Source organism: Ceratotherium simum, chromosome 3 (assembly GCF_057802395.1).
Source record: "Ceratotherium simum simum isolate JZ-2026a chromosome 3, ASM5780239v1, whole genome shotgun sequence".
NCBI classification, from domain to species: Eukaryota; Metazoa; Chordata; class Mammalia; order Perissodactyla; family Rhinocerotidae; genus Ceratotherium; species Ceratotherium simum.
Genome location: NC_141902.1, coordinates 58,240,477 through 58,257,659, shown reverse-complemented (window position 1 = coordinate 58,257,659; position 17,183 = coordinate 58,240,477). Strand labels below are relative to the sequence as shown.

Genomic DNA, 17,183 nt, shown 5'->3' with positions numbered 1-17,183 from the left:
GTCTATGGCAAAGAATAATTGCCTTTTACCAAGGCGGGTAAGTCCAGGTTAACTTCACTAAATAGGTCACACAGCACCTAGAGTCAATTATTTTAAAAATGTAAAATGTCTTTTATAAACCTAGGTCCCTTAAGTATAAATGTCACTCCCCTGCTTTAAATGCTTAAAGGGCTTCTCGTTGCACTATCAGCGACCTATAAAATCCTGAATGATGGCCTCTGGCAACCTCTTCACCTTGCACACTGTGATCGCCAGCCTTGCTGATCTTTCACCAAGAGCCTTTCTTTACAGGCTGTTCCTTTGTCTGGAGGTTCTGTTCCTAGGTCTTGACAATGTTGGCTCCTTCTTGTCCTTGAGGACAGTGTTTAAATGTGGCTTCTAATAAAGGTCTTAATCTCTCTCGATCTAAGACTCTCCCTTTTGACTGCCCCATAATCTTTATTTCAGCAGGTGTTTGTTTTCTTTGTAGCATGGTCCAGATTTGTAGTTCTTTTATTCGTTTGATTGTTTGTTTGTGGTGCCCCCTCTACACTATAAGCACTCTGAGCACAGGAACTATATATATTTTGAGTTCACCATTATATCCTCAGTGACTATCCTAGTTTTAGACACGTAGGAGGCACTCACTAAGAGTTTGTTGATTGAATTGAGAACTCCCCTTTAAATAAATACAGGTGCTAGTATTTTTCCTTTTCGATACCTAGACATTAAGCAAATTCCGTCAGTAATTGCTGTAATTCTTTTTTTTTTTTTTTTTTTGCTGGGAAAGATTTGCTCTGAGTTAACATCTGTTGGCAATCTTCCTCCCTTTTTTTTTTCCCCCCTCCCCAAAGCCTCAGTACGTAGTTGTATAATTTAGTCGTAAGTCCTTCTAGTTCTTCTGTGTGAGCTGCTGCCACAGCCTGGCTACTGACAGATGGGTGGTGGGGTTCCGTGCCTGGGAACCAAACCCAGGCCGCTGAAGTAGAGCGTGCTGAATTTTAACCGCTAGGCCATCGAGGCTGGCTCTGTAATTCTTTAAGGTTCTTTTATGTAGACATAATATTTAAAAATGTGTGGTTTTTTTTAAGACTTTAGTTTTTAGAGTGGTTTTAGATACACATCAAAATTAAGAGGAAGGTACAGAGATTTTCCATATACCCCCTCCACCCAGACACATGTAGCCTCCACCATTATCAACATCCTCCACCAGAGTGGTACATTTGTTACGGTTGATGAACCTACATTGACACATCGTAGTCACCCAGAGCCTATAGTTGACATTAGGGTTCACTCTTGGTGTTATATGTTCTGTGGGTTTGGACAAATGTATAGTGACATGTATCTACCATTATAGTATCATACAGAGTAGTTTCACTGCCCTAAAAATCCTGTGTGCTCCACCTTTTTAACCCGCCCCCCTCCTCCCCCTGGCAACCACTAATCTCTTACTGTCTCCATAGTTTTGCCTTTTCCAGAATGTCATATAGTTGGAATCATATAGTATGTAGTATTTTCAGATTGGCTTCTGTCACTTAGTAATATGCATTCAAGTTTCCTTTATGTCTTTTCGTGGCTTGATAGTTCATTTCTTTTTAGTGTTGAATAATATTTCATTGTTTGGATATACCACAGCTTATTTATCCGTTAACCTACTAAAGGACATTAGAGCTCTTAGCATATTAATAATAGTTGTTTTAAATTCCTGGTCTGATAATTTCATCATCATTGCCATGTCTGGTTCTGATACTTGCTCTGTCTCTTCAAATTGTGTTTTTTGCCTTTTAGTATGCCTTGTGAGTTTTTCTTGATGGCCAGACATGATGTACCCAGTAAAAGGAACTACTGTAAATAGGCCTTTAGTAATAAGGTGGTGAGGTGTCACGGGAGGGGAAGCATTCCATAGTCCTGTGATTAGATGTCAGTCTTTTAGTGAGCCTATGCCTCTGAACTGTGAGCTTCACAAGTGTTTCTCAGTCTTTTTTCCCCCCTTTAGGTGGGACAGGATGGCTAGAGTAGTTTGGAGTTGGGTATTTCCCTTCTATCATGTAGAAGGCTAAAGGGGGCTGGAGTTGAGTAGTTTCCTTTTCCCGGGTCAGTTAGGCTCTGAAAAATACCCAAGCAGGTTAAGCTCTGGGTAACTAGTTTCTCCAGAGGGCAGGCCTCCTTAAGAACAGAGTCCTCTGGCATATTTCAAAATGGTTCATTCTCCTCTCCCTCCTGCTGGAAGCACAAGGGAATTTTTTTCTTCAGTATTTACCGTGGGAACCTAGTTGAGCTCCTGGAGGTAAATCTCACAAAATTGTGGGGCCCCTCCTATGACAGGTCCCCCTGGAACATTTAACTCTTGAGTTGTCCACACTTAGCCTCCAGAAATTCGTCAGTTACAGATTGGGTTTTCCTACTGCAGCACTGGTTCCCACCAAGTGTTCTGAGTCTCTGCTCCAGTAAGTTTTGACTCCCTGTTTTCACTTGTCTCTTTCCAATCTTGGGGGCAATAGTTTGCTCTATGTTCTCCCCTTTCTTGTGGATGCAAGAAGAGTTGATTCTTTAGTCTCTTAAGTTTTTCACTTGTTAGAGTGGTGATTTCCAAGCTTCTTACATGTGGAACTGGAAACTGGAAGTCCCTTGTATATCTTTTTCTTTTTTTTTTTTCTCTTTCTTTCTTTCTTTTTTATTTAAATCATTCTTTAAATCTTTTTTCCCTCCAGTAAAAGATGGTAAGTTTCAGGCATGTCCTTTTTCTTATAGGAGAAGGTAAATCAAATGGAGGGAAGTAAATTGGTGTCAAGGGTGAGAATAAAAATACAGATTTCTAGCCTTGGTCTTCTACCTCACCAACTGTGTACCTATGTTAAATAGGGTGTTTCTGCATGGCCTAGAAAAATACATAGGAGCTAAATATTGATTATGCCAGAGAAGCTCCCAGATGAGAATACTTAGAATGGGATTTTAAACAAGACCAGTGTCTTGGTCGTTAGTTTTTATCTTCTGATGCTCTATTATGCCATCTAAGATGAGTAAAATTTGGGTCATGCTTTTCTAATGACCAGTGCCTTTTCTACAATAATAATACATTGAATATAATAAAGGCTGGGTATAATTGTCATTTACTTGGGATTATTATGTTTTTCCTTCTCTTCAGAATGATGGCAGGAATTCTGATCTCTTGGAGTTGGTTTTTTCAACCTTGTTAAATCTGTTCTTTGGTTGAAAACCAAGATTGAGAACTCTTTCATTCATTTATGTATTTCTTTGTTCATTAAGTATATGAGAACCTACTATGCTGGGCTCTATGAATAAAATGATGAATGATACCATTCACTAATACACAAGTGAACAAGCAATTACAGTGTGCTGTGATTAGTGCTATGGTGGGGTGCTAAATGTATGTAAGAGGGGCACATAACACAGAATTGAGGAATCAGGAAAAGTTTTCCAGAGAAAGAGACATTTAAGGTAAAAGCTAAAAAGGAGTATAAGTTAACCTGAAGAGCACAGATACAAGAGGGGTCCAGGCTGAGGGCCCTTTGGAGGAAATGAAGTTTGGTGTTCATTAATTTAACTGTAATGTAAGGGGAGGATTTAACTGAAATGAAGCTGGAGAGGTAAAGCAAGTGCCAGATCAGGAAGGACTTTAAGCCACTTAAAGGATTTTACCTTTTTTCTAAGAGCACTGGGAAGCCATTGAAGGCCTTTGAGTTGGAAGATGACATGATCAGACTTGCATTTTAGAAAGTTCCCTCTGGCTACAATGGTGCACAAATTGGAATGGAGAGGTAAGGGAGTTGAGAGGAGAAACCTGGAAGCAAGGAGATCAGTTAAGAGATTCTGTTCCATCCTGGTGGGAGAATGGTTTCTTTGCCAAGATGCTACTAATGAAGATGGAGAGAAGCTTATAGATTTGCGTGTTATTTAAGAGCTAAAATTGAAGTTCCTTTGTGTCCTGTTTAGGTTGCTGGGTAGAAGGTTAGTGGTATTGTTCATTGAGATAAGAACCCAAGAGAAGAAAGTAGGTTTGAGGTTTTCTTGGGGAGGAGAGGGGTGGTGGGAGAAGTAGGAGACAAGAGAAGATGAGTTTAATTTGTACTGTTGAATTTGAGGTGTCTGAATTTTCCATATTTAAGTAGAAAAATTGAGTATGCCCCTGAATATATAGATCTCAACCTCAGGAGAAAGGTGATAGCTGGAAATGTAAATTAGGATTCATCAGCATGTAAATGAACATATGATAGGAGTGCTTAGAACAATGCATTGCCTAGGAACAGTGTCTTTTACATAACAGACACTTAATAAATATTTGTTGAATGAATGCATGACCAGAAGCGATGGAAGTTGTTTTGAGTGAGAAGAGAGACAGGCTTGGGCCAGTATTCAGAGGAAATGAAACAATTCAAGGACAGGCTGAGTAAGAAGGAGCAGCCAGAGAGAGAGGAGGAAAATCAGGAGACAGTGACAGCATGAACTCAGAGGAGAAAGAATATTTTAAGAAAGAACCAAAGGTCACCAGTATCAGGAGATCAGGAAGATATGGACTGAAAAATGTTTCTCGGATTTAGCCTCAAGGATGTAAAGGTTTACCTGAGGAGGAGAACGATAGCACTGGTTTGGGGGGATGGGATTAAAAACCCTATTGCGGAGTGTTCAGGAATGAGGAAATAGAAACAGTGAGTGAGGACAACTCTTCAGCTTGGTTGTGAAGGGCCTGTGGGAGAGAGGATGGTAGGTGGACAGGAAATAATGAACAAGGGATGAATGTTGTGTCTTGGGTTTTAATGGGAAGGTTTTGTACATGTTTAAATGCTCATTGTAGGAAGTTAGAGAGGAAGAGGATAAAATTATAGGTGAGAGAGGTAATACAGTGAAGTTTGTAAGTGATTCGCCTTGGGCAGGAGGGCCACCTCTCCTATATGAGTGAGGAAGAAAGTGAAGAAAAGACAGGTAGCGTTGCACGCGTGTTTTGCTGGTTGGTATTAGAGAATTGAGGGAATTTTTTTTTTTTTTTTTTGGTGAGGAAGATCACCCCTGAGCTAACGTCCATGCCAATCCTCCTCTTTTTGCTGAAGAAGACCGGCTCTGAGCTAACATCTATTGCCAATCCTCCTCCTTTTTTTCCCTTTTTCTCCCCAAAGCCCCAGTAGGTAGTTGTGTGTCATAGTTGCACATCCTTCTAGTTGCTGTATGTGGGATGCCGCCTCAGCATGGCCGGACAAGCGGTGCTTTGGTGCGTGACCCGGATCCAAACGCGGGCTGCCAGTAGCAGAGCACGCACACTTAACCACTAAGCCACGGGGCTGGCCCAAGGGAATTTTCATCTTATGATTTTTTATTTCCTTTAACTGACAAAAATAAAAATTTGGTAACTAAAATAGTATAGGCTTATTTAAAATTATTTACAATGCAGAAGTGTAAAATAGAAATTTGAAGTTTCGTTCTTTGCCCTTTAATCCTGCTCCTCAGAGATTAACTAATGTTCAGTTTCTAATGTATCCTATTGAATTTCTTTTTAAGTATATGCAAACTATATCCACACAAGGGAGATTGCAAAAGGATTTTAAATATTAATTTTTTGTTTTTCGTGTTTTTTTAGTGGCATCATACTGTTCATATTACTGTGCAACAGGCATTTTTTTACCTAATAATATATTTGGCTCTCTTTCCAGAGCTAGCACATATAGATCTACCTTTTTTCTTTTCAGTAGCTATATACCATTCCATAGTATGGATATACTGTGATTTAACCATTCTCCTAGCCGTGGACATTTAAGTTGACTCTAGTTTCTTGCTATTAAAAATAATACTCAGTGGATGTCCTTATCAGTTTAGATCAAGATTTGATCTCAAGTTATCACATGAGGTTAATATCATGTATAGTTCAGATGTACTTTTCAGAAACATATATAACGCCTTCAAATAAATCCAGTGTGGTTCATTTTTCCTCCAACATTGAATCAACATTAGTTGAAGCACTGGATGAAGTTTTAGTGCCTTCTGGGGATATATTGTATGAGACATGTGTCTCTTCAAACAATAAAACTACATTCCTTGTTGTGAGATTCACATACAATGAGAGCCCATATGAATGTAGTATGAGGGAACAAGATTAATTTCTCTGATTATTGCAATCTGAGCTAATCCTTTATCGAATGTGATGGTAGGTGAGATTGGGCCTCACTGTTTTACTTTTTTTTTTGGGAAGAGCAATAAAGTTTATGTGTATATGATATGACTCCCTTATATATTTTAGCATGCTTGTTATGAATTTCTGTAGTTATGTATGGATTGTTCAAAATGGGATTTAAGGGGCTGGCCCGGTGGTGCAGCGGTTAAGTGTGTGCGCTCAGCTTCAGCAGCCCAAGGGTTCGCAGATTCTGATCCCGGGTGCACACCCACTCACCACTTGTCGAGCCATGCTGTGGCGGCGTCCCATATAAAGTGGAGGAAGATGGGCACAGATGTTAGCCCAGGGCCAGTCTTCCTCAGCGAAAAAGGGGAGAATTGGCATCGGATGTTAGCTCAGGGCTCATCTTCCTCACACACACACACAAAAAGACAAAATGGGATTTAAAAGTCAAAGGCATTGCAGCTAAATTTTATTTAAAATTTTAAATTGTGTAATTATTCTCCAATAATATTATGCCAGCCCATACTTCTTCCAGTAGTGGATATGACTTCTATTTCCTTTGTAAAGTGGATCATCTGCTAAGGATAAGGAGACAGGTAGCAGAAGGACTGTGTAGCATGGTTCAAGGTTCCAGTGAATTAGGAAATTACATATTTATAATGGTATTCGTTGTGACATTTTTCTCTACCGGTGCTCAGTAGAGCCCAGGTGTGGATAAAGAGAAACCAGTAGTTAGATTCACACAGGATAGGGGCTTTGGCATAATAGTGATTGAACTGGTAATTATGGAATCTAAGCAGGTTGGAGAAGAAAGTGAAGACCGAAAGGGGCTGCTAGAATGTTGAGGACCCTCAGAGGTTGATGAAATCACAGGACAAGTATAATGGAAGTAAATGAGTAAGAAAACTGGAAGGCAAATAAAATTAAAGTGTCACTGTGTTTTACTTCAGCCTCTACTTATTTTTACTTGGAGAGTGGACAGCTCTTCTAAAAATGTCTAGCAACAAACTGTTTTGCTACAATATGCAAACATATTAAAAATATATGTAACAAACTAATTTAGGAGAATGCGATTAGTTCTTTTTACTGAAAAAGTAAGAAAGCGGAAGATGTAAAACCGAAGACATTCATTTCATTTTATTTTTTCAGTTATAGGATCCAGTGATTGCTACAGAGGTATAATAAGAAACAGCATTAAAAAAATAAGTATTACAGATTAAGTAGACATTGTTTTCTGTGCCTTTTTGGAAAGTACAGTACAAAGAACATTGTTTCCTCAACCATTTGAGAGTAAATTGCTGACAAGATTCCCCATAAGTGTTTTAGTGTTTATTCCATATATTTTCAAGTGTATCTAATCTTCAGACTCTATTTAGTTTTGCCAATTGTCCCAACAACATGCTAAGTATTTTAGGAAGAGATACTTTAATTAAATATCCTATTTCTAATCAGACTTTTAATTTACTCAGTTATATCCTTATGAATTCCTGCTTTACTCTTTTATTCAGTGGATTTTAATATTTTACTGTCATTTATTTTGATGTTCAGATTTGGCCAGTAGGAACCCCTACAAATTAGCTCCTATGTTCTTTTGACATGTTCCCATCGTTTATTGATCACTTCCTTACTTTCACGTTTTAGGCTCATCTTGTACTCTGTTGCCTCAGCTCTGGAATCAACCATTTCTCCAAGGAACCCTTGTTCCTTTTACTTGAGAATGGTTTTTAAAACCAAGATCTGGGTGCCAGATATGCTCAATGCTGTTGGATGTTGTTCCTCTCAAGCCCTGTTAGTAGATAGAGCTAGTAATTATTTTATTGCTATATTTATCTGTCATGCACCACATAACGATGTTTTGGTCAACAACGGACTGCACATATGATAGTGGTCCCATAAGCTTAGTACCATATTGCCTAGGTGTGTAGTAGGTTATACCATCTAGGTTTGTGGAAGTACATTCTATGATGTTTGCACAATGGTGTAATCATGTAATGATGCATTTCTCAGAACGTATCCCCATCGTTAAGCAACACATGATTGTGTGTATGTATGTATGTTTGTATGTATGTTTTTGTAAGATTGTGGGTTTACACTGATACTTAGAATGCTAGGCCAACACTACACAGTTCATTCCAATTTTTTCCCTTTCCATTTTTGGAACTCTCTTCTCTTATGGTGAAAAACCTGACCATTATTGTCCTCAATATATTTACTTATTTGTTCGGTCTGCCTGTATATAACTGATCTCCCATTGCCATCTCCACCCACTTCTCACTCCGCTTGGGTTCTGACACTCATGCCAGACTACCTCTTCCACATGGATACCATCTTCACCCTGCCTGTGCTCTCAACAGACCATGCTGGGTTATACTTTCCATGCTTGGCCTGTGACCTCCATGCTGGGCTCCTCCCCCTGTCAAGATCTGATACTCTGCACTGGACCCCCCATTCCTTCCCTACTCCCTGGATCTATGCATTTTTGATTTTGAGGTACATGTAATGAAATACACAGATCTTAAATGTTCACCTTAATGAATTTTGATAAATATATATATATATGCCTGTGGATATTCATCAGCCAAGAAAGTTCCCTGGTGTCCCCTTCCATTTAATCTCCACTTTTCTGTAGTCAAACACTCTCGTTTCTCTCACCATGAATTAATTTTGCCTGGTCTTGAGCTTTATATAATTGGAATAATATACATGTCTTAATGATTGTAGCTTTAAAGTGTGTCCTGAAATTAGGTGTGTTCTCCAACTTTAAAAAAAAATTTTTTTATTGTGGTAAAAAAACACATAATATAAAATTTACCCTCTTACTCATATTTAAGTGTACAGTTCAGTAGTGTTAACTATAGCCACATTGTTGTGGAACAGATCTGAATTTTTCATCTTGCAAAACTGAAACTCTATATCCATCGAACAACAGCTCCCTATTTCCCCTCTCCCCAGCCCCTGGAACCACCATTCTGCTTTCTGTTTCCATGATTTTGACGACTCTAGATATCTCAATATAAGTGGAATCATACAGTATTTGTCCTCATGTGTGTGTGTGTTTAAAAGATTAATTTGGCTATTCCAAGTTCTTTGCTTTTCCATATGCACTTTTTAATGAGCTTGTTAATTTCTGTAAAAATCCTATAGTGATTTTGATATAGATTGCATTAAATCTGTCAATTTGGGGAAAATTGACATTACAACTGTATTGAGTCTTCCAGTCCATTAAAACAGTATATCTCTCCATTTATTTAGATCATCTTTAATTTCTCTAAGCAGTGTATTGTAGTTTTTTCTTTTAATGTTTTTATTGATGTTTTAATAGTTTTTAACATTGTGAAATTTTGGGTTGTACCTTTTTGTTTGTCTATCACCGTATATATGTCTCCCTTCCCCTCTTGTGCCCTCCCCCCACCCCCATTGCCCTTGGTAACCACAATACAGTTTTCTCTGTCCATATGTTGGTTTATATTCCACATATGAGTGAGATCATACAGTGTTTGTCTTTCTCTTTCTGGCTTACTTCACTTAACATAATATCCTCCAGGCCCATCCATGTTGTTGCAAATGGGACGATTTTGTCTTTTGTTATGGCTGAGTAGTATTCCATTGTATGTATATATACCACATTTTCTTGATCCAGTCTTCAGTTGAGGGACACTTGGGTTGCTTCCATGTCTTGGCTATAGTGAATAATGCTGCTATAGTGAATAATGCTGCAGTGAACACAGGGCTGCATAAGCCTCTTTGGATTGTTGATTTCAGGTTCGTTGGATAGATTCCCAGTAGTGGGATAGCTGGATCATAGGGCATCTCTATTTTTAATTCTTTGAGGAATCTCCATACCGTTTTCCATAGAGGCTGCACCGGTTTGCATTCCCACCAGCTGTGTATGAGGGTTCCTATTTCTCTACATCCTCTCCAACATTTGTTGTTTTTTGTCTTGGTGATTATAGCCATTCTAACGGGCATGAGGTGATATCTTAGTGTGGCTTTGATTTGCATTTCCCTGATGATTAGTGATGTTGAACATCTTTTCGTGTGCCTAATGGCCATCTGTATATCTTCTTTGGAGAAGCGTCTGTTCATTTCCTCTGCCCATTTTTTGATCGGGTTGTTTGTTTTTTTGTTGTTCAGTTGTGTGAGTTCTTTATATATTATGGAGATCAACCCCTTGTCAGGTATATGTTTTGCAGATATTCTCTTCCAGCTGGTGGGTTGTCTGTTCATCTTGATTCTGGTTTCGTTGGTCTTGTAGAAGGTCTTTAATCTGATAAAGTCCCTCTTGTTTATTTTTTCTTTAGTTTCCCTAGTCTGGGTAGGCATGTCATCCTAAAAGATTCCTTTATGACTAATGTCAAATAGTGTGTTGCCTATATTTTCTTCTATGAGTTTTATAGTTTCAGGGCTCACCTTCAGGTCTTTGATCCATTTTGAGTTAATTTTTGTGAATGGCGATAGCAGATGTTCCACTTGCATTCTTTTGCATGTGGCTGTCCAGTTTTCCCAACACCATTGAAGAGACTTTCCTTTCTCCATTGTATGTTCTTAGCTCCTTTGTCGAAAATTAGCTGTCCGTATATGTGTGGTTTTATTTCTGGGATTTCAGTTCTGTTCCATTGATCTGTGTGTCTGTTTTTGTACCAGTACCGTGCTGTTTTGATTACTATTGCTTTGTAGTATGTTTTGAAGTCAGGGATTGCGATGCCTCCTGCTTTGTTCTTTTTTCTTAGGATTGCTTTAGCTATTCAGGGTCTTTTGTTGCCCCATGTGAATTTTAGTATTCTTTTTCCTATTTCCGTGAAGAATGTCATTGGGATTCTGATTGGGATTGCATTGAATCTGTAGATTGCTTTAGGTAATATAGACGTTTTAACTATGTTTATTCTTCCAATCCATGTGCATGGGATGTCTTTCCATTTCTTTATGTCATCATCGATTTCTTTCAATAATGTCTTGTAGTTTTCATCGTATAGGTCTTTCACCTCCTTGGTAAGATTTATTCCTAGATATTTTATTCTTTTTGATGCAATTTTAAATGGTATTATCTTTTTGAGCTCTCTTTCTGTTAGTTCATTATTAGCGTACAGAAATGCAACTGAATTTTGTAGATTGATATTGTACCCTGCGACTTTGCTGTAGTTGTTGATTATTTCTAATAGTTTTCCAATGGATTCTTTAGGGTTTTCTACATATAAAATCATGTCATCTGCAAATAGTGAGAGTTTCACTTCTTTGTTACCTATTTGGATTCCTTTTATTCCTTTTTCTTGCCTAATTGCTCTGGCCAAAACCTCCAGTACTATGTTGAACAGGAGTGGTGAGAGTGGGCAGCCCTGCCTCGTTCCTGTTCTCAGAGGAATGGCTTTCAGTCTTTCCCCATTGAGTATGATGTTGGCTGTGGGTTTGTCATAAATAGCCTTTATTATGTTGAGGTACTTTCCTTCTATTCCCATTTTGTTGAGAGTTTTTATCATAAATGGATGTTGTATCTTGTCAAATGCCTTCTCTGCGTCTATTGAGATGACCATGTGGTTTTTATTCTTTGGTTTGTTGATGTGGTGTGTCACGTTGATTGATTTGCAGATGTTGAACCATCCCTGTGTCCCTAGTATAAATCCCACGTGATCATGGTATATGATCTTTTTAATGTATTGCTGTATTCGGTTTGCCAATATTTTGTTGAGGATTTTTGCATCTATGTTCATCAGCGATGTTGGCCTATAATTTTCCTTCTTTGTATTGGCTTCGTCTGGCTTTGGTATCAGGGTGATGTTGGCCTCATAGAATGATTTAGGAAGTGTTCCATCTTCCTCTATTTTTTGGAATAGTTTGAGAAGGATGGGTATTAAATCTTCTTTGAATGTTTGGTAAAATTCACCGGAGAAACCATCTGGTCCCGGACTTTTATTTTTTGGGTGGTGTTTGATTACTGTTTCAGTCTCTTTACTTGTGATTGGTCTATTCAGATTCTCCATTTCTTCTTGGTTCAGTTTTGGGAGGTTGTATGAGTCTAAGAATTTATCCATTTCTTCTAGATTGTCCAATTTGTTGGCATATAATTTCTCATAGTATTCTCTTATAATTCTCTGTATTTCCATGGTATCCGTTGTAATTTCTCCTCTTTCATTTCTAATTTTATTTACTTGAGCCTTTGATCTTTTTTTCATAGTAAGCCTGGCTAAGGGTTTGTCGATTTTGTTTATCTTCTCAAAGAACCAACTCTTTGTTTCATTAATCCTTTCTACTGTTTTTTTGGTCTCAATTTCATTTATTTCTGCTCTGATTTTTATTATTTCTATCCTTCTGCTGACTTTGGGCTTTGTTTGTTCTTCTTTTGCTAGTTCTGTTAGGTGTAATTTGAAGTTGCTTATTTGGGCTTTTTCTTGTTTGTTAAGGTGGGCTTATAGCGCTATGAGTTTCCCTCTCAGGACCACTTTGGCTGCATCCCATATGGTTTGGTATGGCGTATTTTCATTTTCGTTTGTTTCCAGATAGTTTTTGAATTCTCCTTTAATTTCATCAGTGATCCATTGGTTGCTCAGTAGCATGTTGTTTAATCTCCACATTTTTGTCACTTTCCCAGTTTTTTTTTCATGGTTGATTTCCAGTTTCATAGCATTATGGTCTGAAAAGATGCTTGTTATGATTTCAATCTTCTTAAATTTATTGAGGCTTACTTTGTTTCCCAACATATGGTCTGTCCTTGAGAATGTTCCATGCGTGCTTGAGAAGAATGTGTAGTCAGCTGTTTTTGGATGGAGTGCTCTGTATATGTCTACTAGGTCCATCTCGTCCAGTTTTTCATTTAAGTCTACTATTTCTTTATTGACTTTTTGTCTGGATGATCTATCCATTGATGTAAGTGGGGTATTAAGATCCCCTACTATTATTGTGTTGTTGTTAATGTCTCCTTTTAGGTTTGTTAGTAGTTGCTTTATGTACATTGGTGCTCCTATGTTGGGTGCATATATATTTATAAGTGATGTGTCTTCTTGGTGGAGTGTCCCTTTTATCTTGATATATTTCCCTCCTTTGTCTCTCTTAACCTGTTTTATCTTGAAGTGTCCTTTGTCTGATATGAATATGGCAACAGCTGCTTGCTTTTGTTTGCCATTAGCTTGGAGTATAGTCTTCCATCCTTTCACTCTGAGCCTGTGCTTTTAGAGCTGAGATGTGTTTCCTGGAGGCAGCATATTGTTGGGTCTTGCTTTTTAATCCATCTTGCCTCTCTGTATCTTTTGATTGGAGAGTTCAATCCATTCACATTTAGGGTAATTATTGATATATGAGGGCTTAATGTTGCTGTTTTGTCACTTATTTTCCAGTTCTTTTGCATTTCCTTTGTTTCTTGTCTCATTTGTTTTGGACTGCCAATTCGGTTTGATTGTTCTGTCTTATGACTCTTCTAGTTTTCTCTTTGTTTATCATATGTGATTTTGTTTTATTTATTTGTTTAGTGGTTACCTTGAGGTTTGTGTAAAAAATCTTGTGTATGAGATAGTCTATTATCTGATGGCCTCCTATTTCCTTATACTAAGTCAATTCAATCACTTTCCTCTTCCCCTTCTAAGTCATTCTCGTTATACCTTATTCTATCTTGTGTTGTCGGTGTGTGTTTACAGTGATGAGGTTAAATTTATTTTTGGTGAATTCCTTCCTTTGATCTTTGATTTTGATATTTAAGTGGTTGCTAACCTATTCCAGTAAAGATCTACTATTTTTCTGAGTTTGTCTACCTATTTTTCTCCTTACTCCAAGCTTTGTATTCCTCTTCTTTTTCTCAGGCCTGAGGGCCTTCTTGAGTATTTCTTGTAGTGGGGGTCTCGTGGCCATGAACTCCCTTAGCTTTTGTTTTTCTGGGAAAGTTACTATTTCTCCATCATATTTGAAGGATATTTTTGCTGGATAGAGTATTCTTGGCTGAAAGTTTTTGTCTTTCAGTATTTTGAAAATATCATTCCAGTCTCTCCTAGCCTGTAAAGTTTCTGTTGAGAAATCCCCTGAGAGCCTGATGGGAGTTTCTTTATACGTTATTTTTTGTTTTTGTCTGGCTGCCCTTAATATTGTTTCTTTGTCATTGACTTTGGCCAGACTTACCACTAGATGTCGTGGAGTGGGCCTTTGCCTGTTGACGTATTTAGGTGATCTGTTGGCTTCGCTTACTGGTATTTCCTGCTCCTTCCCCAGATTTGGGAAGTTCTCAGCTATTATTTCCTTGAATAGGCTCTCTGTTGCTCTTTCCCTCTCTTCTCCCTCAGGAATACCTATAATTCTTATGTTACATTTCCTAATAGAGTCAGATATTTCTCAGAGACTTTCTTCATTTCTTTTTAGTCTTAGTTCTCTCTCCTCTTCCATCTGGAGCATATCTGTATTCCTATCCTTTATAATGATAATTCTTTCCTCCATATTGTCAGCTCTGTTCTTTAAAGATTCCAGATTCTCCTTTATCTCCTCCATTGTGTTCTTCATATCCATCAGCACTGATTGGTTTTTCTTTATGATTTCAATCTCTTTTGTGAAGAAACTCCTCATTTCATTGACTCATATTTCGTTGTTTTTTTATGATAGCTATTTTGAAATCTCTGTCGTTTAGGTTATGGATTTCTGTGTCTTCAGGGTTGGTTTCTGGGTGCTTGTCATTTTCCTTATGGTCTGGTGATTTCATGTACCTTTGCATTGTGATTCTTGTATTGGCTTTGTTTTTCCTCATCCTGGAAACATCTGGTTGCAATTTCCACCTGCCGCCACTGTGTTGGGGTAGAGGGCTGTGTAATCTAAGCCCTCTGCGCTCTGCTCTGGCTGTTCGCTGCAATCCACCAGTCGCTTGGTCTGGTCTGGTCGGCTGAGCTGCAGGGTCCGGCTTGCGGGAAGGGGGGGGCTCTCTCTTTTGCCCGCTGGGTCTCTGGCGTGGGGGGCTTCTTGTTCGCCCCTTGTTATCCCCTCTCCTGGGGTGCTCAGATGTTGATGGTACCCTGTAGCAGTTCTGAGTCCTCTGTGTGGGAGTTTCCCACTGGCTGAGAGAGCTGGAAGAACTACGGTTTCCCCGCAGAGTGCCGCCCCTCCCCCATCTCTGGGAGCCTGGAGGACCGGGATTGCTGATCTGAGTTCTCCTTACCTCTCCCTACGTCCTCCGGGGACCCAGCACGTTCCACTCTCAGATGTGCGCCAGTGTAGATCTTTCTGAGCTTGTTTTTCGCTGTCTAGGTTTCCGTTGTTGGTCTGTGACTGTTCCTTTTGTTGTATCTTATCGGGGGAAGAGTTTACGGGAAAGCTTACTCCACCATGATGCTGACGTCACTTCAGTGTATTGTAGTTTTGAGCATAGAGTTTTTACAAATGTTTTATAAAATATGTTTGTAAGTACTTTTAGTTTCTTGGTGCAATTTTAGATGGAATTATTATTTTAATTAAGAGATTTTATTTTTGCATTTTTAGGAGCAGTTTTAGGTTTCAGAAAAATTGAACAGAAAGTGCAGAGAGTTACCACATACTCCCTCACAATTCCTCCTCCCCTTATTTTCCCCTAATGATAGGCATTTCCTCCTTGCATTCGTGTGGTACTTATGTTTAGTTGATATTGGTCAATATTGATATATTATTATCAACTAAAGTCCATAGTTTACATTAGGGTCTGCTCCTTGTGTTCTATATTCTATGCGTTTTGACAAGCACATAATGACATGTATCTACCATTACAGTATCATACACAGTAGCTTCACTGCCCTAAAAATTCCGTGTTCCACCTCTTCATCCCTCTCTCCCATCTCTGCCTGAATCTCTAGCAACCACTCGTCTTTTTACTGTCTCCATAGTTTTTCCTTTTCCAGAATTTATATAGTTGGCATCATATAGTATATAGCCTTTTCAGATGAGCTTCCTTCACTTAGCAATATGTATTTAAGGTTCCTCTATGTCTTTTTGTGGCTTGATACCTCATTTCTTTTCACGCTGAATAATATTCCATTGTATGGCGATACCACAGTTTATTTGTCCATTCACCTATTAAAGGACATCTTGGTTGCTTCCAGTTTTGGTGATTTCAAATAAAGCTGCTATAAACATTCACGTGAAGGTTTTGTTTGGACTTAAGTTGTCAGTTCGTTTGAATAAATACCAAGGATTGCTCGATCATATGGTAAGAGTATGTTTACTTTTGTAAGAAACTGCCAAACTGTCATCCAAAGTGGCTTACCATTTTACATTCCCACCAGCAGTGAACGAGAATTCCTGTTGTTCTACATCCTCACCAGCATTTGGTGTTGTTAGTGTTTTGGGTTTTCACCATTCCTAATAGTTGTGTTTTGGTATCTCATTTTAATTTGCAGTTCCCGAATGGCATATGATGTTGAGCATCTTTTCATATGCTTTTTTATGATTTGTATATCTTTGGTGAGGTATCTAGTTGATCAACTCTTACACATGGGGCGAGGAAAAAACCCACATCGAAATGGGTAGGAAAGGCTGAGACACACTCTTTCCATAAGCACTATCACCAGTACAGCAACATACAATCATGAGGGAACTCACAACTCTCAGCTTCTCCCTGAGGAGTGAAGGGTTTGGACTCAGCATCTAGTGCTCCAACGTTTAAGACTTCCATCTGATGAATCAGTCCCCAAAACACCTAGTTCTGAAAGCCAGTGGAGCTTGTGTCCATGGGACCCTAAAGATTATAGTAAACAAAGAAATAGTTCTTAACTGGCCTTCAAGGACTTGCCATGGCTATCCCCCCAGGGCTCAGTGCAGAGGCTAAAGACAGAAATGCCCATCTCCCTGTCTTTCCCTGAAAGAGGACTATTTGCATACTTTAAAAGCAGCTGCTTGAGGGTCAGGCTTCTAATTTAGCACACATCTAGGGACAGACCACAATTCATGGAGACCTGAGAGGCTGGCAGGTGCCATTTCCACATTCTCCCTCTGGCCCTCTCCATGTCACCAGTGGTTCCTTGGACCGAGCTTGTACATTCACTTGATGCTCTGGCATTTGTAGATGCTGCCCAGAGGCTGCACCCCTTGATTGCCTGGCTCTGGTGGCCAGCAGGGCTTGTGTTTGCAGGTCCCACAGAACTGTAACAAA

The 17,183-nt window shown here is 38.9% G+C and overlaps 2 protein-coding genes across 2 annotated transcripts in view; both read left to right on the top strand.

The window, feature by feature from the left end:
- The window catches only part of CSNK1G1 (casein kinase 1 gamma 1), a 196,623-nt gene that overhangs the window by 51,184 nt on the left and 128,256 nt on the right, over positions 1-17,183 (top strand). The window lies entirely within an intron of this gene.
- The window catches only part of PCLAF (PCNA clamp associated factor), a 92,415-nt gene that overhangs the window by 65,091 nt on the left and 10,141 nt on the right, over positions 1-17,183 (top strand). The gene's annotated exons all lie outside the window — the stretch shown is intronic.